This window comes from Benincasa hispida, chromosome 11 (genome assembly GCF_027475165.1).
Source record: "Benincasa hispida cultivar pf3 chromosome 11, pf3_genome.v1.1, whole genome shotgun sequence".
Taxonomy (NCBI): domain Eukaryota; kingdom Viridiplantae; phylum Streptophyta; class Magnoliopsida; order Cucurbitales; family Cucurbitaceae; genus Benincasa; species Benincasa hispida.
In genome coordinates, this window is record NC_143488.1 from 22,321,178 (window position 1) to 22,344,775 (window position 23,598).

Here is a 23,598-nt window from a genome sequence, read left to right on the forward strand (position 1 = left end):
TAGAAAAATAAGTTAGATGAGAAATTTTCTAAGTTTCTAGATATTTTTAAGAAATTTCATATTTACATTCCTTTCATTGAAGCTTTAGCACAGATGTCTAATTATGCCAAATTCATGAATGATATTTTGTCAAAGAAAAATAAATTTGAACTGTATGAGATGAATGCAGTGTCATCTTGCAAAAGAAGCTTTTTCCAAAATTAAAAAATCCAGGGAGTTTAACTATCCCTTATACTATTGATTCTCTATCTATTAAGAAAGCCTTGTGTGATTTAAGTGCCTCTGTTAACCTTATGCCTCTGTCTGTTTAAAGGAAACTTGGATCAAAGGAAGTGAAGCCTACCATAATTTCCTTACAAATGACTGATAAATCTTTAGCATATCCACGAGGTATTATTGAAGATGTACTTGTCAAGGTGGGCCAATTTATTTTTCCTACAGACTTCGTGGTTCTTGACATGGAGGAAGATTTTAAGATTTCCATCATCTTGGGAAGACCTTTCTTAGCCACAGGGAGAGCAAACATTGTTGTTGAGGAAGGTAAGTTAACTTTTAGAGTCAATACGGGCAAGATACCTTTTGGCATCTATCCATCACTCAAGAGCTTTAATGAGGTAAGTACATGTCATAGGATAGATAGCAAAGATGAGAATCCTATCTAGTATGATTGTGTATTACCTCCTATGCCATCTCATATGAGTAGGAATGGTATAGTTGTTGGTTTTTGTGGCAATGATGACATGATTATTGACCCTTTGGTTGGTTGTTATGATAAGTTTTCTTTTAGGCATGGATATGATACTTTGATCTCAGGATGTGCAAGCAAGAATGAGAGATTTAAACCACCGCGGCCTCCATCGTGATGAATAGGGTTGGTCTAGCTAAGAGATATTAAACCAAGCGCTTGTTGGGAGGCAACCCAATATTTTTACTACTTTATTTATTTTTCTGTTTTTTCTTTCATTGTTTTCTTTTAAAAATTAGAGAGTCACTCATTTATTTTAATATTTTATTTTTCACTGTCTATTTGCGACACAAAGTACTCTTTCTAGTAGACTGTTTAGTAAACTCCCATACACTCCCAAGCTTGTTTCTTTGTGCTTTATTCTTTTCTTGCACAAAGGATAGTGCAAATTTCTAAGTTTTTGGATGGGAGGTATCCTTCGTACTTTTGTGTTTGTTTGTTTATCAATGCATGTTTATCTGGGTTTATCCTACTATGCATGTTATGTTGAAATTTTGAAGAAAATTTTAAATTTTTTTATTGAGTTTTGAAACATTGTATACTAGTTCTTTGTTGTGTGTTGTTGATGTTGATTGTCCATGATGAGACTTGAATATGCATATTGAATGAATCATAGTGGAAATAGGAGAGTGATATCTTGAAATATGATCTTTCTATGTTCCTCTTTGAGTTTCCTATATCATGAGCATGTAGTCAATTTAATTTGGAAATATTAACTAAAACTTATTTAGTGTATTTTGTTGTCACCTCGAAAGGCCCCACCAGTTAGAGTGTTGATGTACATGATGGATTGTAGTGTTAGACTGAGAGGAAAGAAAATAATATAGCCTTTGAAAAAAAAATAAAGTGATCACTCATGTGCTTAAGAGAAAGATTTTATTTTATGTTTTATAAACTTGTAATGTGTATGCATGGATGGGGGTGAAAATAGCTACCTTCCAGTGGTCAGTTAGGACACCTAGGAATTAACTAGGTACAGTTTCCTGCAGTGGCTGTGTGACAACTAGTACCCCTAGATAAAATGATGCAAGTTTTAAAACCCGAGATTCTAATTAAGGCATCTTAGTAGACATATTACTTTCTTGAAATGTGTGGATACTTGATGTTGGTGCATGAGCTAAAGTAGGGAGAAATTGAAGTAGCTTTCTTGAACCTAACTTTAGTTTATGAGTTTTAAATTGAGTGTGACTTACATACATACTCATGGGAAATTATTAGATTTGGCCATGGATGACCATAACGATAGACTTGCTTGAATGTTTCTGTTTGAATTCTCAACTGACTATTCTCTAATGCATGAATCATTAGCACTCTTATTTAGAACTTTTCTATTTTCTTATTTCTTCTTTGCTCAGGACTAGGAAAATATTAAGTTTGGGTTGGTGAAATGTACATAAAATGTGTGTTATATGCCTTAGATTTAGGATTTATTTTAATATGTTTTTAACAGATTTGATTTGTTTGCTCGTGATTTCCAGTATTTATGATCAAGAAGTTAATTGTACTCAAAATAATCCAATAAGGATTAAATTTGGCTTAAAGGAGTAACAACCGAGGAATGGGCCAAAGAGAGTGAAAAAAAAGAGAGGAAAAATGCTATGTATCAATAGGCAGGGGAGTATTGCAATGCTGATTGTAATATTGCAATGCTATGACGTGAAGTGGTGTTTGATGCTAAAAGACAGTAGTTGCACTTTAGAAGCCAGCGTTCCAATGCTTCAGCAGAATCAGACCAGTGTTGCAACACTGCCATCGAAGCGTCGCAATACTGGTTTTCCTTATTTGAAAATTTTGATAATTTGGTAAGGATTTGGTGCCAAAATTTGAACCTTCTAATTAATTTGATGACTTTGAATACTAAGAGAGGAAATTATGATGTAATTGAAAGACATTCAAACCTAATTTTGAGACAAAAAAAAGAGAGATTTCTTGCCCAAAAGGAGAGAGGGAAGATCAATTGTGAGACCGTTCACCTTTCGGACGTGTTAACAGAGAGAAGGGTGGCGATTTCTACCAAAGGAGGAGCATTCCGGAAGGAGTTTTCTCTAATTCTTTCTTTTTCTTTACTCAAATGCTATCGATTTTATATGAGAATATGTTTTTGAGAACAATGAATGGCCAGATTCTTTGATTTAGGGCGTTATTGGATTTACATATGGATTTAAGTTAATATTTAGGAATTTCATGGAATTATATAGATATTTATCTTTTAATGTTACTTTCTTGATTGAATTTGATTGGCCATCAATAAATGTTAGATTGAATGATCAATCTGGTAGATTGTGTATTTAATCGGACTTGTAACATTTAGTTATTATTAACCTATCACGTACGTAGTTAGGAGAGTAGTAAAAGTTAACGATGAAAATGTTTAATGCCTTGAATTTTAATTTGATATCACGACTTTAGATATCATTTAGAATTGCATGAGAAAGAATTGTTTTCGAAAGACAATAATTCGAAATTTAGTTTCTAGGTGTAGATAAATTGTATGCTTAATTCTATGATTGACCTAAGTATTCCATGATTGACCTAGAATCTGTCCTTAAGGGAGAAATTCATCTACTTATTCTAACAAATGAAAGATTGAATTCCATCATGTGTAGTTTCAAGCGAATCCCCAAAATGGTAGGCATATTGAGTCGGCGAATCAGGCCACTCTCACCCATGCAAATTAAAGGACTACCCTCATAAGCAGGAGTTTACAATTCACTCAGGATTAAGGTCAAGTCATGTATGGTCTCTCTTTATAGTATTGTTACTTGAAATGTAAGTTTCTTCAAGTAACAACGTTATAAAGATAGACTAATCATTTCGTAACTTGGTCTTATACAAACTCTTTGTATAAGATACCTCCTCTAACACGTCTCTACATGAACGATCAGGACCATATTATTTGTAATACTTTACAACAATTGTAACAATTACAAAGTGGATCGTATCTATAATGTCACTAGGATAAGACACCCAACCTTATTCATATACTACAGACCATTTAGGTTATTACTTAAACATGATCTACCTGTATGTCACCACATAAATGTTTAAGCTACATAAAATAACCGAGGATCTTAGTTTATTAGATTGAGTTAACGTACATTTGAAATAACAGTTATTTTATTAATAACAATTTATTTATACAAGTTAACAAACTACGAGAATATAAGAGATTTAGACACCAAATTCAATAAAAAAAGAGGAGAGAAAATCAAGGTGGAGGCTGAAAATTTGAGAATAGAATGGCCTGATTTGGCATACATGTATATAAAGGCTTGGCACTGCGGTGCCTAGGGATAGCGTTACAGCACTAGCCACTTTTGTCCAGGTGCAGAGGGGTGCGGCAATTGAGGCGCAGCCGTGCCTTTCTTCAGATCGCGTATGTCAAAGTTCGGAGCACTTTGACAATACTCTAATTATGCAGCTACTGGAAAATGTGTTGGGTGCAGTGCCGAGCGAGTGTCGTTATGCCAAGTGCTAAGCGCAAAATCGTCAGTTATCTTATCTCTCTTCATGGTAGATGCTCTGAAGTTCTATTTTGATTTTGTTTTTATTTTTATCGCATTTCAGCTCCATGGTCAAATCTACCTCCTGGTTGTTCAATATCTATAAAATCATAGAACGAATGTGTAAAATCTTACAACGAGCCCGAATTAAGCAGGAAAAATAGCACTTTTACGATGCTAATAGATTGTTAAGACCGATTTCATTGTTTCTTGGATTGCTTAATGAATTGATTATTCTAGTATATTTGCTCTTATGCTTTCGAAAAATTGGCCAGTCTTTTGATGGAATTTAATTGAAAGGAATAGTACACGTGAAAGGAATCATTAAATCCTCAAAAAAAACTAGAATAAATAAGCCTAAGAAATAGTACACAATTTGTGCACCATCATTCCTTTCAATTTTTTCCAACAAATTATACCATCTCTGACAACGAAAAAACAATTTGATGCAGCAAATTCATTCTAAGCGGTAAAATCAACTTCGGAAAGTCAATAAATCATCCAAAAGATAGAGCTCAAAAAGGAAAATAAAAAAAATCAACAAAAAAAATAGGCCCATGTTTTGAACCCAAATGTAATGAGTAAAAACTTATGTATAACTTGCTCCATGCGAAACATTGCGATTAGGTTGCGAGAAATGAGTTGAATCAAGATTTTCTTTCGGAGAAATTTGAACTTTTGATTCAATGAGATGAAAGAATGAGAAAAGAAACAAGAATTTTTCTTAATTCACTTTGTTTTAAAACAATAAGGGTACAATGGTAAATTCATCTTATATAAAAATCAAAAGGTCCCAAAGTACAAATTTTTTCAAAAGGGTCTTTTAATCCAAAACTAAACCCGAGGACTAAATGTCCTACAAAGATGTACAGCTATTGAAATGTCTTGAATCTGTTTGCTGGCGCTTCGAACAACCTATTCAGAAATCGTATTCAGCATATTTATTTATTTACAGTTATTTACGATTATGACCGTAGGGTTTAGAGTAGTGCGCTCTATAAACTCTCTAACCCTAGAGGCGTCGTTTTGATGTAATTTCTGATAACATTCTCTCAAATAATATTGTTCTCCCTTTGCCCATAGACGTAGCTAACACACTGTTAGTGAACCATATATATCTGTGTGTTGATCTTCTTTATTTCTACGTTTCTTTTTATGTTCTTTAATTGTCCATTTCGCAACAACAACAAAAACACATACGAGCAACCCTAACTTCCATAACAGTCGCATACTGAAAAATGAAAAAAAATTGACAAATAAAGGTGCAGAAGAGAAAACCTGATAAGAGAAGTATTTTGCAGAATATGCATTTTCGTAGAATATCCCTTAGTTGGAAAACTACAATAATACTTAAACATATATTTCCAACCACATAATATCGAACAATTACAATTTCTCTTTATATTCTATGCAATTTCTCTTTATTTTTCATATAACTAACCCTCCTATTTTTTAACTTTGCTTCACTGACTTTACTTTGGTCATTTTGATGGTGACTTTATGAGCATATTAATTGTCATATTATGTTTGTTGATGCTTTTGTGTCCTACTTTTAAACTGTGTATCCTCATGTTTGAACTCATGATATTATAAATATTGTCGTGTTATATTTTTATTTTTGTTAATGTTAAACAATGTTATTTTAATTATTGGCAACAATTTTAATATTCTTAGACTAAATCATTAAATAATTGTTTGTGCCTTGCGATAAAGGGCTCTACAAATCTACTAAATATCCACTAAAAATATAAGAGAGAAAAAAGGAGAACCAATAAAACAGAAATTCTCGGACCAAAGATTGATAACACTGCACCTCAAACACATGCTTCTAACTCTCAAGTTTTCCAACACAACCCCCCAAATACTACATTTTGATTCACAGACTTCTCATCTCAAACACGGTTTTATGATTTCCAAACTTCATAATCCCAAAACAAATTTGCCTAGCTAGGGGTTCTAATTCTGAAACATAGGGCCAAATTATATCCCCTTGACAACATCTTCTTTTGTCTTTTCTTTTTTAGTGATTGCTTAAAAAGTAAAAAGTAACCATTTGTTTACTCTCATTATTAATCATAGCTATTGTTGATGTCAAAATCTAGACTGAAAAAATATATTTAACTTTCACAAAACACTAACGATGAAATTGTTGGAAGAGAAGAAGAATATAGTCTACAAAAGAAAAAACCTATACACGGATGTGATACTAACCATAAACACTGGGATGCTTAGGTCAAAGAGTTAAATGGTGTGGAAGTTAGGGAGTTCAAGAGTAAGATATCAATTACCTCATATAAAGCTATAATGATATATTTATTGATATGATTGACCTAGGTTGTTCCGATATTTGTTTCATACATCTTATTGAACCAAAGGATATGCCCTGTTTCACATTTGGCTAGGGTCAGCCTTGACCATCTTCTTCTAAGTCCATTTTTGTCCTATAGTGATGCTTTAAGCTAGGAGAATGAGTGGAACATGTCCTATTAGTTATTTTGCTAGGTTCGATTTCGACCTTGGTCATCGCCAAGGTCCACATTAATTTGACCTTTCACCTGAACTAAACTCTCTCCCTTAGACCTATTTTGGACCTACGATGCTAATCTTTGTCTCAAATCTGGTCATTTTCTCAACCTTCCTGCTTTTATCCTTATTATATGTGGATTATATCATAGTCCTCACTCATAACAATGATATTTGAGAAAACTTTCCCTTATTACTGGATAAGGTTTATGTACACGTGCAAATCTTATAAAGTTTGTGGCCACAATTTTTCTTCTGTTCAACAATTTGTAAGCTAAGGTGGTTAAAAAGCTTCTAATTTCTAATATCTCGGCCGAGAATATAGGTCTAAACAAACTAAATTATATTCACAATTGCCATGGTCACAACTTTTACAACATATCATCAATTCCACATCCTACCACATCTTTATTCAATCATTAAGAACAGAGGTCTAAAAATGAAAAATAAAGCACACCAAGTGGTAAAGCATTGTTAGCCAACCATTTCGATGGACACAACTCAATCTCATCTTCAACTATTTAAAATGTGATAAATTTGTAAACCATTAGTTCATCAGCTCGTGACGGCTTCAAACTGCCCATATAAAACGATTTTATTAGCAGCATCACTTTACAGTTGTCAATCGATCCGATGGAAACAGATGAGTTTTTTCTTTTTCATTTGTTTTTTCGTAATAATTTTGCATTCTTTTTTTTAGTATTAGTAGGTCATTCTTTTTACACGAAATTAGAAACGACATACTTTTTGGATCCGAATTTTCAGTATGGTTTCTACATGGTTTTAGATTTCAAAATGTCACGCGCTTTTATTTTTGAGTTTTATTATTAGTTTTTACTTAGATGTTAAAGTTTTAAAATATTACATTTTTATCTTTAAATTTTGAATTTTATTTTTATTTGGTTCTTACATTACAAGATTTATATGTTTACTTTTGATTTTTCATTAAATACTCACTTCTATTGTTATATAATAACATGAATCACATTATAAATTAGTCCAATTAAAACACTGAAATTACATTGATACTGTTAGTTAACTCAAGCTGCAAGTTTAGTTTAGTTGTTTTAAATTAGTTTAAAGTTCTAGTTTAAGGAAAGTTGTTAAGTATCTATATTTAGAGTTAGTGGCTAATTTTGTGAAGTTAGATTGGTGGAGTTTATTGTTGGTTTTATACGTCAACCAAACTATTTTTAGCATGTAGTATCGGTATTAATAAAGAGAAGTGATTGAATAAAAATACACACTTCTCCAATTCTCTTCTTTCTCTCTAATAAGAATAATAGTGGTATTACAGCTGAATTTTTAAGGGACTTGTGTGTGAGAATTAATGAGATATGCCTCAGAAAAACTGAGTGGTACACTTGTTAGAAGTGAGTGAGATGGAGTCAAGATCAAGCAATCTTTCTTCATCAACTCCACCTTTAATTGATGGTGAAAACTAACAAGCATGGGCTATTAAAATGGAAGGCTACATTTACAGTTGTGATTATTGGAAAGCAATAGAGAAAGACTATAAAGTTGCTCCACTTCCTAATAATCCAACAATGAACGAGATCAAGACTTACAAGGATAGAGTCACGAAGAAGGAAAAAGTTAGAGCTTTCTTATGCAACAGTGACTCTTGCCATAAGTAATAGAATCATGATCTTGAAGTTAACAAAGGAGATTTGAGAATTCCTTAGAAGTGAGTAAGAAGGAGATGAAAGGAGTAAAGCTATGAAAGTGTTGAAATAGATGAGGAAATTCGAGCGGACGTAGATGAAAGATTCTAAGTCCATTTAAAATGGACTTAGAAAAGTTGATTAAAATTGCCAACATGGCAAGAGCATTATGATCTTTTTATCTGACAACGGATTAGTTCAAAAGTAAAATTCCAAAATTTCAAGTAAATTTAAATTAATTATCTTATATTTATAAAAATTTTATGTTTTTTTAATTTTGGTTTTGGAGCCAAAATTAAGTTAAGTTGAGAAGTTAATTGATTTAAATTTATTTGATATGAAATTTGGAGATTTTAGTGTTAGTTTGTTTGAAAAGTTGAGATAATGAGATGTTCATAATGAAGGAACTGGTGAAGGTCTAATGCGGAAGCGAGGATCGATCCCAAAATCCAATTTTTACATATAGAGAATTTTACAAAATCTAATTAAAAAATTATGCATTAAATTTAAATTTCCAACATGCATTTAGAAATTGAGAAAATGATCAGGAACTTACTCTTGAAGATCAACCTTCTTCACGTAATTCATTTTCTCTGGAATCGTCAGAATCGCAATGATCTCGAAATCCTAATTTGCCACCATCAATCAGAAACTCATGTATTCTCCGTAGGGGAGGATAATTTGCAAGAGGTGTGGGCTTTCATGTATTTTAGGTGAGGGAATGAAATTGATTGAAGGAGATGGTGAGATCCAAATAAATTTCTCTCTTAAAGCTTCTATTTTTTGTTTTTTATTTTTTGTTTTTTTTGTAAAAATCAAGAGCAAGAGAAGAAGAAAACTTAGTAGAGAAAAAAATTGGGGAGGGAGTTGAAAAATGGGGGAGGGAGTAATATTTGTTAAAAAATTAATTAATTGAAATACTATTTTAATAAAACATTTAATATACATTTATATGACAACAACTTTATTATATATTATATATTAAACTATATATTATATCAAATATAACGTATAACATATAGTTTAATATTGTATCAAATACAATATAACCTATAGTTTTCACTCTTTCATTCATGCACGGTATTTAATATAAATCTCATTTATACTAAATTTAATTATATGAATCCAATTAACATAATTAATATTTGAATCATATTCAAATATTTATTCTCTCTTAAATAAACTTTATATTATAATATATCATATACATTATAGTAATTATATCATATATAATAAAATTAAATTAATTATATCACATACAATTAATTCCTTCAATTAATTTGAACAATTCAAATTAATCCAAAATTGATTCTCCTTTAATCTCTGTTGAGCTACGATGGGACCTCATAGACCTGAAGATTGAAGCTCCAATGGTACTTAAGTAATTAATTAAATTATTCTAATTAACTATTCAACATTCATTAACCGTCGGGCACTCCACTAAAGATCGATAGCTACACTCTTCGCAATACAGATATATTTATGTGTCCGTTAGATATAACAAGTCAATTGTGGATGACTCTTCACAAATTGCTCGTAACTAGAGCTAGGCCAAAATTACCATTTTGTTCCTATAGTTATATCTAACTCCTTAAGTACCACTAATCTCTCTAATGAACAATAAGTCATAGTCCAATTATAACCAAACCCCTTTCGAGCAATGACAGGGTATGGCACCACATTGTTCAAGTCATGGAATTAGCTATTAAGGGAGCAATTTATCTACTTACCTTGACGTCGAGGAACGAATGAATTTCGTCTTGTGTAGTTATGTTCCCAACTCTCCAATCAAATGAATCCCTAAAATGGTACGCTATTGAGTCGGCGATTTGGTTACTCTCATCCATACAAATCAAAGGACTACCTTCATAGGCAGGAGTTCACAACTCACTCAGGATTCAGGTCATGTCACCTATGGTCATCCTGGTGAGATGTAAGTCTCTATTACGAATGATGTTATATAATGAGACTCATTTCGTGGTACAGTCTTATAAAAATATTCTGTATAGAATAGCCCGCTCACATGTCTCCACATGAATTATCAGGATCAGATTTCAAAACTCTAATACCCGTCACATTTTTTGACCCTGAAAATTACCCTAATACCCGTCACATTTCAAAACTCACCAAACCCTCCAAACCCTCACTTTTCTTTTCTATTTTTACTCTTCTCCATTTTAAAAGTTCTCAATCTCACTCCATTTCACTCTTCCCATTCTACATTTCCTTGTCATTCTCCTTTTCATTAAAGATCATTGGGAGTTTTCAACTAAAGTGTGAATTTTCATTTTGTTTCACTCAATGTGTTAGTTTATGTTAGATGTTCTTGTGTGAATATTTGAAATCTATGTTAGATTTATGTTGAATGTTATTTTTTTTCTAAAAACATCATGTTCGGCATTTTCTGAATATGTTTGAACCTAAAATGCATTTTCAGAAATCGGTCTTATCCGGTCGGGCCTCATACCATTGTGACCCGGGGGCAAGTTTGAGGTTGCTTGGGGATAGATTTGGGGAAGAGGGATTGTGCCTGGTGGCAGACCGGTCGGGCCGTATGTGTATTTCGACCGGGTATGGATGGGAAACAGAGGAAAGGACAAGGGGGAAGGGGCAAAATTTGGTAGGAGTAGTTGACACCTGGTCTCGGCCCGGCTGGGTATTAGACCGGGTAGGGGGAGGGCACAGGGTAGAGAGGGGGCGGGTATTGGCACTAAACGATCGCTTTGTATCATCGCTTAGTACTAAACGATCTCTTAGCTATGATCAGTGGGAACTAAACGATACATTGGATTTTCTAAATGATGACACTATACGATCGTTTAGCTACGACGCGCGCTAAGCGATGCAAAGAAGTTCCACGCGATAATGCTGAGCGATCGTTTGGATGTAGAGCTAAGCGATCATGGCGTGGGAACTAAACGATTCGTTGGATTTTCTAAATGATAGCACTACACGATCGTTTAGCTACAATGCGCGCTAAGCGATGCGATAAAGTGCTACACGATAGCGTTGAGCGATCGTTTAGATGTATAGCTAAGCGATCGTGGTGTGGGAATATGTTAGATTTTCTAAATGATGGCACTACATGATCGTTTAGCTACGACGCACGCTAAACGATTCGATGAAGTGCTATGTGATAGAACTAAGTGATCGTTTAGATGTAGAGCTAAGTGATCGTGGTGTAGGAACTAAACGATACGTGGATTTTCTAAATGATGGTAGTACACGATCGTTTACCTACGACGCGTGCTAAGCGATGTGATGAAGTGCTACGCAATAGAACTGAGCGATTGTTTAGATGTAGAAATTAGATGTCCGAAAACCCAACTAGAAGCTTGTCTATGATCGTTAGTCAATATTTCATTTCTACATATGTGCACATTGTCATACTTAGAGATCTTAAATATTTCACAATTTTTCAATTTAACGGCCTGAAGTCTCCATTTGCATTCTTCAACTAAGCATATAACTTTGTATAATGTTGTGGTCGACTTCTTCACCCTAAACTGAAAGTTACCTCTAATTGCTAACATAGATAACAACATCTTTAAATCCTTCTTAGATATAAATATGTCACCAACTTGCACATCTTCAGAAGAATAAGACTGGCCTGGCATGGTGATTGTACTACTAGAAGGATATGACAAGTCACAACCCGTTGCATGTGACGAGCCTCTGTAGTATTCAATTGTCGTTCTTCTGCATGAGGTGTTTGGTAGGTGTTAATCTTGGGTTCCCCTTCATCGTCCTTCTCCCTCCAAGACCAAACATTGAAATATTGACCTTGGTCTACATCATTTCCTATGTTATGAGTCACCAAATTGCTAGGCGACGAAGTAAGTGATGGGTTAAAATATGTGGGAGAAAATTGACTATCTGACTTCATCTTCCACAGTACTGGCCTAGATGTTGAAGGAATTTCTTCAGTTCGTCGAATATATGAATTATTTGGATGAAATCCTTGATTTGTTGAACACTTTGGAAGCATGGATACGTAAAGAGGTATTATTGAGACCTCTTTCTATGTAAGGAATGTGTGTAGATCTTCATCATTTCGAATTACAAATGCAGGGGCTTTGGATCTCAATTGAGGTATACATCTTATAACAAGATTATACTCATCTAATATTATACCACTTATCCTATAAACTTCGATAAGGAATTCATGTAGGTCGTGCCCAACTCAATGTCAAACCCCACAACTCTCCTCCATCATAATCCTTTTCCCTTTCATACAATTAACAAAGCAACCATAACTCAAACTCCAAAAATCAACCTCCAAAAATTTATAAATAAATATCAAATGCAGGGCATTGTCAATTTTCCTAATAATTAGTGAACTATTGAGAATACATATAAAAATGAAATGCATACCTTCTTATGACGGAGTGTACAAAATTACAGTTTCATGAGATACAAGTTTTGGACTTTTGATGATGAGAACTTCTTAGTGGAGAATTTGATGAAGAGAAACAATTGATGAAGAGAACTTTTCGTGGGGTTGTAAAGAAAAAATGGTGGAGAATTTTTGAATTTTTGGTGAGAAAAGTTTTTGGTTAATGGTTTTTGGATAAATTAATTTTATGTGGAATATGAATTAATTTGATAAGTTAGTAGTTGAAATTGAAAGTGGGCATTTAATAAGGGGCATAAACCGCTCCAAAAACCCTTTGAGGCTGAACTGGATTGCACCTTGAGAAAAACGGTCGCTTAGCTTCATCGTTTAGAAAATCCAACGTATCATTTAGTTTCCACGCCACTATCGTTTAGCTCTACATCTAAACGATCGCATCGCTTAGCGCGCGTCGTATCTAAACGATCGTGTAGTGCTATCGTTTAAAAAATCCAACGTATCGTTTAGTTCCCACGCCACGATCACTTAGCTCTACATCTAAACGATTGCATCGCTTAGCGTGCATCGTAGCTAAAGGATCGTGTAGTGCTATCGTTAAGAAAATCCAACGTAACGTATAGTTCCTACACTACGATCGCTTAGCTCTACATCAAAACGATCGCTCAGTGCTATCGCATAGCACTTCATCGCGTCGCTTAACGCGCATTGTAGCTAACGATCGTGTAGTGCTATCGTTTAGAAAATTCAACGTATAATTTAGTTCCTACGCCACGATCACTTAGCTCTACATCTAAACAATCGCATCGCTTAGCGCGTGTCGTAGCTAAACGATCATGTAGTGCTATCGTTTAAAAAATTCAACGTATCATTTAGTTCCTATGACAAAGCTAAACGATCGTCTAACTTTTCTTCACATCGTGTAACGTCCGGAACTAAACGATCGCTTAACTATTTCTTCACATGGGAAGCTTTGGTGAATATTCGTCTAACTTTTCTTCACATTGCTATACGACCATCTAACTATTTTTTCATGTTTTTTTTATATAAAATATCATTCTGAAAATAATTTGGTGAAGAGAACTTTTTGTGGGATTGTAAACAAATTAAATTTGGTGGAGGACTTTTTAGTGTTGTAATGTGAAATTTTTTTTGTCAATTATTTTTGGATAAAATAATTTTTTGTGAATAAATTTTTGAGGTGGAGAATTTTTTGTGAATTAATTTAGTAAGTTGGTTGTTGAAATTGTAAGTGAGAATTTAGTAAGGGACATAAGAGTAATTGTACCACCAATATTTTCCATGCTTACCTCATTTTCAACATCAAAGGGGTCAAAAAAACTTGTTTTTTAAAAGTAGGTCAAAAAAATACAAAATCAAACTCCAAATAGATTATTTTTTGTAAATTTTTCCTATATTTTAGGGTAATTTTAACATTTTTGAAAATCGTTACGAAGGATTAGACCGGTAAGTTCCCAAAATCCTTGATTTTTTCTAGTTTGTATACACAAGCAAGGTAAGGGATTTCTTGTGAATGTCGGGGTCGTTTATTTATTATTATTATTATTATTATTATTTTGTTTTATGCATATATAGGGGATGATAATTATTTCCATCTAATCTATTTAGATTTATTGGTTCTTTGTGTTATCAATTTGTCATTAGATTGTCATTAGATTTTTAATTTACTACTTAGTGTCAATCTTCTTGAAGGTTTAAGTACAGTGTATTTTTATTTCAATTCTATATTTGAAATGACTTGAAAATTTAAAAAGGCAAATAAACCATTTGTATCTGGTTTTGTATTTTCGAAAAAAAGGTCATGAATCTAAGCTTTAAATTTTATAAATGGAACCTTAAAATTTGATATTACTCTTAACCGCTCGAAATTTTTTTATGAGAGCCACAAGGCCAATTGAACGACAGACGATTCAAAATGAAAACATTTTTCATCTTAATTCATCGGTTACAATAATCGACGGATTCCCACTAATCAATGTCCAAACGCGAATTTTGGGTTAATTATCATATAATTAACCAACTAAAATATTAATAAATATAATCATATTATATTTTTATCCTATAGTTTGATATCACATATCTACTATAGTATTTCCTCCTCTACTTGATATAAATAATATTTATATCTAATTTCTTCCAAAATAATGTATCTCATACATTTAGCTAATTATATCATATATAATTAACCAGTCCAATTATATCATATATAATTAACCAGTCCAATTATATCATATATAATCGAACTTTCTCTTGTCAATTTGAACATTCCAAATTAATCCAAACACTAGTTCTCGACTTTATCCAAGCTATCTAGGGAACCTAATGGACCTGCGGCTCGAAGCTCCAATGGTCCGTGAATAGCTGACTAAACTCTTTAACCACGAGATCCACCATCCGTTAACTGTCAGGCATTCTACTAAGGACTAATAGTTGAACTCTTCTTACCACAAATATATTTCTTTGTCCATCGGATATAACCAATCATGAGTACGATGACCCTTCACAGATGCTCGTAAGTATAGTTGAGCCAAATTACTGTTTTGTCCCTATAGTTACATCTCACTCCTTAAGTACCATTGATTCCTCTAATGAATAATAAAACATAGTCCTACTATGTGTAAACACCTCTCGAGCCAAGAGAAGGTTTGTGGCGCCACATCGTTCAAGCCCCGGAATCAGCCCTTAAGGGAGCTATCTATCTACTTACCCCTGCCTCAGGGAAGGAGTGAATTCTATCTTGTGTAGCTGAGTTCCCAGCTCCCAAATCAGACGAATCTCCAAAATGGTAGGTTTGAATCGGTGAACTGGCCACTCGCACCCATACAAATCAAAGGACCACCCTCAATGGCAGGAGTTCCCAGCTCACTTAGGATTGAGGTCATGTTACCTATAGTCATCCTAGTGAAGTGAAGTCTCTATCATGAACGGTGTTATATAACGAGACGTTGACACTTCATGGTCAGGTCTTATACAAACTCTTTGTATAGGACACCCCCGCTCGCATGTCCCCAACACGAATGATCAGGATAAGACCATATGTGACAAGTCACAACACTTGTGACCATTCCACAAAGCGAGCTGCATCCGTAGCGTTACCAGGATAAGGTTTCCCTCCTTTATCCATTACTACAGACCATTTTGGTTATCACTCAATACATGATCCACTTGTATGTCACCACATACATGATTGAATCACATATAGATAACCAGGGATTTTATGTTTATTGGTTTGTGGTAAAGAAAATAAAACAAGTAACCGAGCAAAATACTAAAATCTGAAGTAAATATTATATATTAACAACAAGCGTTCGTACAAACTGTTTACAGACTACAAAACATGAGACTTTAAGGCATCAACCCCAACAATCTCCCACTTGTCCTAAAGCGAAGTGAGGTGTATAAATAACTTATTCTAAAACAATAAACTAGGGCATAAAAGCCCAGTACAAGAAAATCTCCCACTTGCCCTAGTCCAACCACTAGCTATCCTGTAGACCCATGCTCCGTAGGTGACCCTCAAACACTGTAGCCATGAGAGCCTTCGTAAATGGGTCAGCAACATTAAAATGGCTTGGGTTAGACTGATCCAACTTATCTCCTCAACCTCTTGAGGCGTCTTAGAACACATGTCCTTAGAAAAAGTGACTCCATGCCTAAACGGCAGTAGGCCCCTTCTGGAGTCCTACATCGAGTACTTGAGCAACATCTTGTCAATGTACGATGCCTAAGACTATGCTAGCACTTTGTTCTTACAATCCCAAAAGATCTGTATACTTAGAACAAACTGAGCCTCTCCCAAAACTTTCATTTGGAATTGGGTCGCTAGCCAGTTCTTAACTGCAGTCAATAGACCTACATCATTCCCAATGAGTAGGATATCATCTACGTACAACCCTGAGAAGACTACTAAACTATTGATGATCTTCTTGTAGACACAAGGTTCATCAACGTTGTCATCCCGGTCAACATCCTCCATTGCATTCTTATAAGACAACGGATCCTCAACGTCGCCATCTGCTACCATAGCAAGGATTTTCGTGAAACCCAGATAGCGAACGGGTGGGTTCGCAATCCTACCACGAGGTCGAGGTTCCCTCAACTCTTGAGGTGGAACTGACCTACTAGATGAACTCCCATCAACAACTCTTGCTGATGTAGCAGGCTCTTCAACAACTCTTGTTGAAGTTTCAATAGTTTCATTGGAAGCTTACACAACACGACTTTGCTTTGGGGACTGTGCTCCCTTATATGATTCTCCTCCAGGAAAGTAGCGTTCGTTGAAACAAACACCCTATTTTCCATTGGATCATAAAAAAAAACCCCCTCGTGTACCTTTGGGGTAGCCTATAAAGAGGCATAACCTCGACCGTGGTTCCAACTTCTTGAGATTAGCCTCAAGTACATGTGTAGGACAACCCCAAATGCGAAAGTGACGTAAACTAGCTTTACTCCTGTTCCACAATTCCAGAGGTGTTCTTGCAATACTCTTGGAGGGAACACAGTTGAGTATGTAGACTGTGAAACCCCAAAAGGAGTCCAGTAAGGAAGCGTAACTCATCATCGAGTGAACCATGTCTAACAAGGTCCTATTTCTTCTCTCCGCTACACCATTCTTCTGAGGTGTACCCGGCGCTGAGAGTTGGGAAACGATTCCATGTTCTATCAAATAGTCCTGGAATGCCGAGTCCAAAAACTATCCACCTCGATCCGATCGAAGTGTTTTAATTCGTCTATCTAATATGTTTTGAACTTCAACCTTGAACTCTTTAAACTTTTCAAAGGATTCAGACTTCCGTTGCATAAGATAAACATACCCGTACCTGGAGTAATCCTTAGTGAAACTGATAAAATACTCATAGCCACCTCAGACTCGCACATTCATAGGACCACAAAGGTCATTGGCTCTATAGCCACTCAAGAGGCTCATTGGCTCTATAACCTTTTCCAATAAAAGACCATTTAGTCATCTTACCCTAAAAGCAAGATTCGCACACTGGTAATGAATTTTCTTCTAACTCACTTAGAAGTCCATTCTTCACTAATCTCTCAATCCTATTAAGATTGATGTGCCCTAAATGAAGATGCCAAAGTTGGGCATTTTCTTTTGGAGAAATTCGTCGACGTTTTGATTGAGTTACGACAATTTTGAACAATTCAGTATTATGGAGGGAATTAATGGCTAACGGCCTTAGCACATAAAAATTCAATTCCAAATTTTCTATGCAAATAAAAAATAATTTATAGAAATAAGGTTCCTCTTTAGTTCGGGAATAGTATATACATCATTTAAAATAAGAAACCTATTCTGTAAAGCTAAATAGAGTCCTCCCACTTCCACAGCTGAGACGACGTGTCCCGTGCCTACTCGCATTGTCATCTCACCAGGCTCTAACTGTCGCCAAGATCTAATCTCCTGAAAAGAAGAACAAACATGGTTAGTGGCGTCTGAATCAATTATTCACCTAGAATCATCATTCTCCACTAAACAAGTTTCAAGCACAAGTAAATCACATTTACCTTTATCGGCCTTGACCTTAGCCTTAGCTGTTTTCTTCTCTTTCAGATACTGAGGACAATTGTTCTTCCAGTGTCCATCTTGGTTGCAGTGGAAACACTTTCCCATAGCAACTTGTGGACGCCTACTTGGGGCGACAGGCGGTGGGTTAGCAGGTGCCTTCTTTTTTCCCTTACCACCCTTCTTCTTCTTCCTCTTTGCAGAGTTAGAAGCAGAAGGTGCAGACTTTGTTCCTGATGTCGAACCTTTATGGAACGTCCTGGAGGATGAAGCAATATTTGCCTCACCCTTCTGCCTCTCCTTACTTTTTCAGTAAAGATTGGCATATCTGCAGCTCGTTGAGGAGAGTTGTAAGGTTATATTTCACTTTGTTAAAAATCACATTACTAACAAAGTGAAGGAAGCTCTCCAGCAAAGAATGCAGGATTATGCTAACCTGGCTGCCTTCATCGATGGTAGACCCATTCAACTTCACTACATTGAAGTGGACCATCATGTTTAGCACATGTTCACAAACAGACGTGCCTTCTTCCATTTTGGAGTCGAATATGTATTTAAGAGCCTCATGCATAAGTTGTTCAGACGGTTGTCCAAACATCCCCCGCAGGGACTCCATGATCTCACGCGTTGAGATCATAGGCTCATGTTTCTTAGCCAAGACTTCGGAAAGACTTGCCAAGATATAGGCTCGGGACTTCTCATTCGCCCTTGTCCATTTCTCGTATGCCTCCCGAACATTTCGAGCGGCATTAAGAGCTAGAATAGGAGGACAAGCCTCTGTGAGAGCAAACATGAGATCCTCGATGATCAGGATCGTCATGATCATATGTTTCCATGTTGCGAAATTATCGCCATTAAGTTTTTCGGCGCTTAGCAATGCTAACGTGGCTATTGCCATTTTGAAAATGTTGTTGAAAGTACAAACAAAACTTTATTAGAATTTGCTAAACCACTTTTAAACCAACCAATTTTGCAAAACAGATTCAAGTACCCTAAGTTATAGACTTCTATTTTGCAATGATGCTTCAGTGAGGTAGGACAAACGCCACCAGTGGGGTGATCAGTTGCCTCTTCACTGGGATGAGACATTCTCAACCATTAGGCAGAACCAACTCTTGGAACTGAAGCTAACAGCCACCATTTTTCAGTCCAGAATCGTTAACCTTTAACTATTTCGTGTAAGTGTAACCCCTCGCTTTCGGTGCCAGAGTCCCGCCCTAATGATCCCATCATAGGGAAGAAACAAATTAGGATAAGAGATTAAGTTACCTTATCCTCTTATAGGAGATCAAATAAATAAATGTGCAAAACTGTCATCCTTTAGGGGGACACTCCTAGGGTGCTTCGAGGCGATGCGCAGTAACTTTATTCAACCTAACGAGAGAGACCGAAGGATATGCTATCACACTTCCCGTTCCCACTTACTATGATCACTCTCTCTATCCACCTTCATATTGACCTACCCAAAAACCATCTGTTGGGGGGACACGCCAAAGGTGTCGCGAGGCTGAGGATAGATCTCACAATGTGGACTATTTAGGAGAAACGTGAAAGGTTTAAATGAAGCATCTTATACCCTAAGTACCTCCACTGAGTGTTCTACCTAGGGATTCATTAACCTAAGCAATCCGGCTACTGATTTTAATCTAAGTCATCGGAGGTTTTGGACGTTCTCCGACAGCTACACATTAATATTCCCTTGATAGAAGCATTAGAGTAGATGCCGAGTTATGTGAAATTTCTCAAGGATATTCTCACCAACAAGAGAAGGATTGGGGAAAATGAAACATTTGCACTAACATATGAGTGTGGCACTCTGTTTCAAAACAATCTCCCTACTAAAATGAAGGACCCGGGGACTTTTACATTGCCCTGCACCATAGGAGGGAAGATGGTTGGAAACGTGCTGTGTGATTTAGGGGCAAGCAAAAATTTGATGCCCTTGTAAATTTTTAAGAAGCTGGACATCGGCGAAGCAAGGCCAACCACGATCACATTACAGCTAGCCAATAGATTGATAAAGCTTCCTGAAGGCAAGATAGAAGATTTTCTCGTGCAAGTGGACAAGTTTATCTTCCCAGCAGACTTTGTCATATTGGATTATGAAGCCGATAGAGAAATCCCTATCATCCTGGGACGCCCATTTCTCGCCACAGGGCGAGTGTTAATCGATGAGCAGAAAGGAGAGTTGACCATCCGGGTCGATGATCAAGAAGTAAAATTCAACGTACTCAATGCGTTGAAGTACCTAGGAGATATAGAAAACTGCCAATATATCGAGGAGCTGTATGGAGAACAGTGGCACGAACCCCTGAAGGAAATGAAGGAGGAGGATTTTGAAGTCGGCGCAATGTTGGAGGAGGACTGCACCGTAATTCATTGTGAATCTAATTTTGAACCGCTCAAGTTATCTGAATGGGCATCACAGTGCATTAAGCCATCTTTAGAAGAGCCACCTATGTTAGAGTTAAAGTCGTTGCCAGTGCACCTAAAGTATGCTTACTTAGGAAGTAACGACACGTTACCAGTTATCATTTCTGCATCACTGAGTAAGGAGAAAGAAGATGCTCTCATACGAATCCTAAGAAATAACGCAAAAGCCTTAGGATGGACCTTGGCAGACATTCGAGGAATCAGTCCCTCGTATTGTATGCACAAGATTCGTCTAGAAGAAGGAAAGAATGATCAGTAGAAAGGCAACGCCGCTTGAACCCTGCCATGAAGGAGGTTGTAAAGAAGGAAATAGTAAAGTGGTTGGACGCAGGTGTCATCTACCCGATATTTGATAGCAGTTGGGTGAGCACAGTGCAATGTGTTCCGAAGAAAGGGGGGATGATAGTCATCATTAATGATAAGAATGAATTGGTTCCCACAAGGACAACTACGGGGTGGATAATCTGCATGGATTATAGCAAGCTGAATTTGGCCACTAAAAAGGACCACTTTCCACTCTCGTTCATTGATCAGATGTTAGACAGACTTGTGGAGAATGAATTTTTCTGCTTTCTTGATGGCTATTCAGGGTATAACCAAATAGCAATTGTGCTGGAGGACCAAGACAAGACAACCTTCACGTGCCCATTTGGTACGTTCGCATTCCAACGCATGCCATTTGGACTCTATAATGCACCAGGCACTTTTCAACGATGCATGATGGCAATATTCTCAGATTACTTGGAGGATTCAGTCGAGGTATTCATGGATGATTTCTCAGTCTTCGGCAGTAATTATGACTCCTATTTGACTAACCTCGAAAAAGTCTTCAAGAGATATGTGGCAACAAATCTTGTTTTGAACTGGGAAAAATGTCACTTTATGGTGGAAGAAGGAATAGTTCTGGGTCACAAAATCTCCAAGGCAGGATTGGAAGTTGATCAGGCAAAAATCGATGCAATTTCCAAATTACCCCCACCTGTGAACGTAAAAACACTTAGGAGCTTTCTGGGACGCGTGGGGTTTTATAGAAGATTTATTCGCAACTTCTCCCAGATCGCAAGACCCCTAAGTGCACTTCTCGAAGCTGACCGTGAGTATAATTTTGATGACGCCTGCACCAAAGCATTTAACACATTGAAAGATGTGCTCATCTCCGCACCCATTTTGATTGCGCCAGATTGGACGCAACCATTTGCATTGATGTGCAATGCTAGCTGGATATGCTGTGGGTGCAGTTTTGAGTCAGCGCAAGGATAAGGTATTGCATCCTATTTATTATGCAAGCAAAACACTGAACGAGCGCAGGAGAACTATACGACCACAGAAAAGGAAATGCTCGCAGTGGTATTTGCACTGGAGAAGTTCCGACAGTACTTAATCGGAACAACTGTTGTGGTGTATACGGATCACTCTGCGATCAAGTATTTGATGACAAAGAAGGATGCAAAACCAAGGCTTATACGGTGGGTGTTGCAACTATAAGAATTTGACCTAGAGATTAAAAACCGGAAGGGCACCAAGAACCAAGTCGTGGATCATTTTTCAAGATTGGAGAATTGCGAGGTTCAAGGTAAAGAAAAAGATATTGAAGAAAGATTCCCCGATGAGCTACTGATAGCAATGAGCATTAATGTTCCCTGGTATGCAGACATCGTGAACTTCATCGTTTGCGATCAAATACCAGATGACTATTCTTACCAGCAGAAGAAAAAGCTAAGATATGATGCCAAATTTTATTTATGGGATGGGAACTGATCATATAATACGTCAGTGTGTTCCTGACCATGAAGCCAAGCACATTTTAGAGCTCTGTCATGAGTCCCCATATAGAGGACATTTTGGGGGGCAAAGGACCGTAGCGAAAGTCTTACAAAGCGGCTACTTTTGGCCAACACTGTTTAAGGATGCCCATGCCCATGTTGTGCAATGCGACAGGTGTCAAAGGACGGGGAATATGTCGAAAAGAAATGAAATGCCATTGACGTCAATCTTAGAGGTTGAATTATTTGATGTTTGGGGAATAGACTTTATGGGCCCGTTTCCACCTTCCGAAGGTTATCAATATATTCTGGTTGCGATTGATTATGTATTGAAATGGGTTGAGGCCATCGCATGTGCCAAGAATGACGTGGCCACTATGGAGAAGTTTCTGAAGAAGCACATTTTTGCTCGATATGGGACGCCACGAGCCTTAATCAGCGATGAGGACTCTCACTTTATCAACCGCATAATTGCCAACCTGTTGACTAAATTCAACATCAGCCAATGAGTTGCAACTGCTTATCACCCACAGACTAATGGGCAGGCAGAGATTTCTAACCGAGAGATCAAAACTATCTTGGAGAAGGTAGTTAATACTGCTAGGAGGGATTGGTCACCCAAGCTTGATGAAGCACTATGGGCTTATAGGACTGCCTACAAAACACCAATTGGCATGTCTTCGTACGCCCTGGTCTTTGGAAAAGATTGTCATCTGCTGCTTGAGTTGGAACATAAGACGATGTGGGCATGCAAGAAGTTGAAGTTTGATTTAGCTAGGGCGGGGAAAGTCCAGAAGCTGTAATTGAATCAGTTAGTCGAATGGCGAAGGGATGCCTATGAAAATGCTAAGATATATAAGGAGAAAACAAAGAAATGGCATGATGACCGCATAAACGACCGGACATTCACCGAAGGTCAACAAAGTATTACTATTCAACATGCGTTTGCGATTGTTCCCACGAAAGTTGAAGTCTCGCTGGTTTGGGCCATTCCGAATCAAGACAATCTTTCTTCATGGCGCAATAGAACTAACAACTTTAGACGAGAGCAACGCATTCAAAGTCAATGGTCAGCGGATC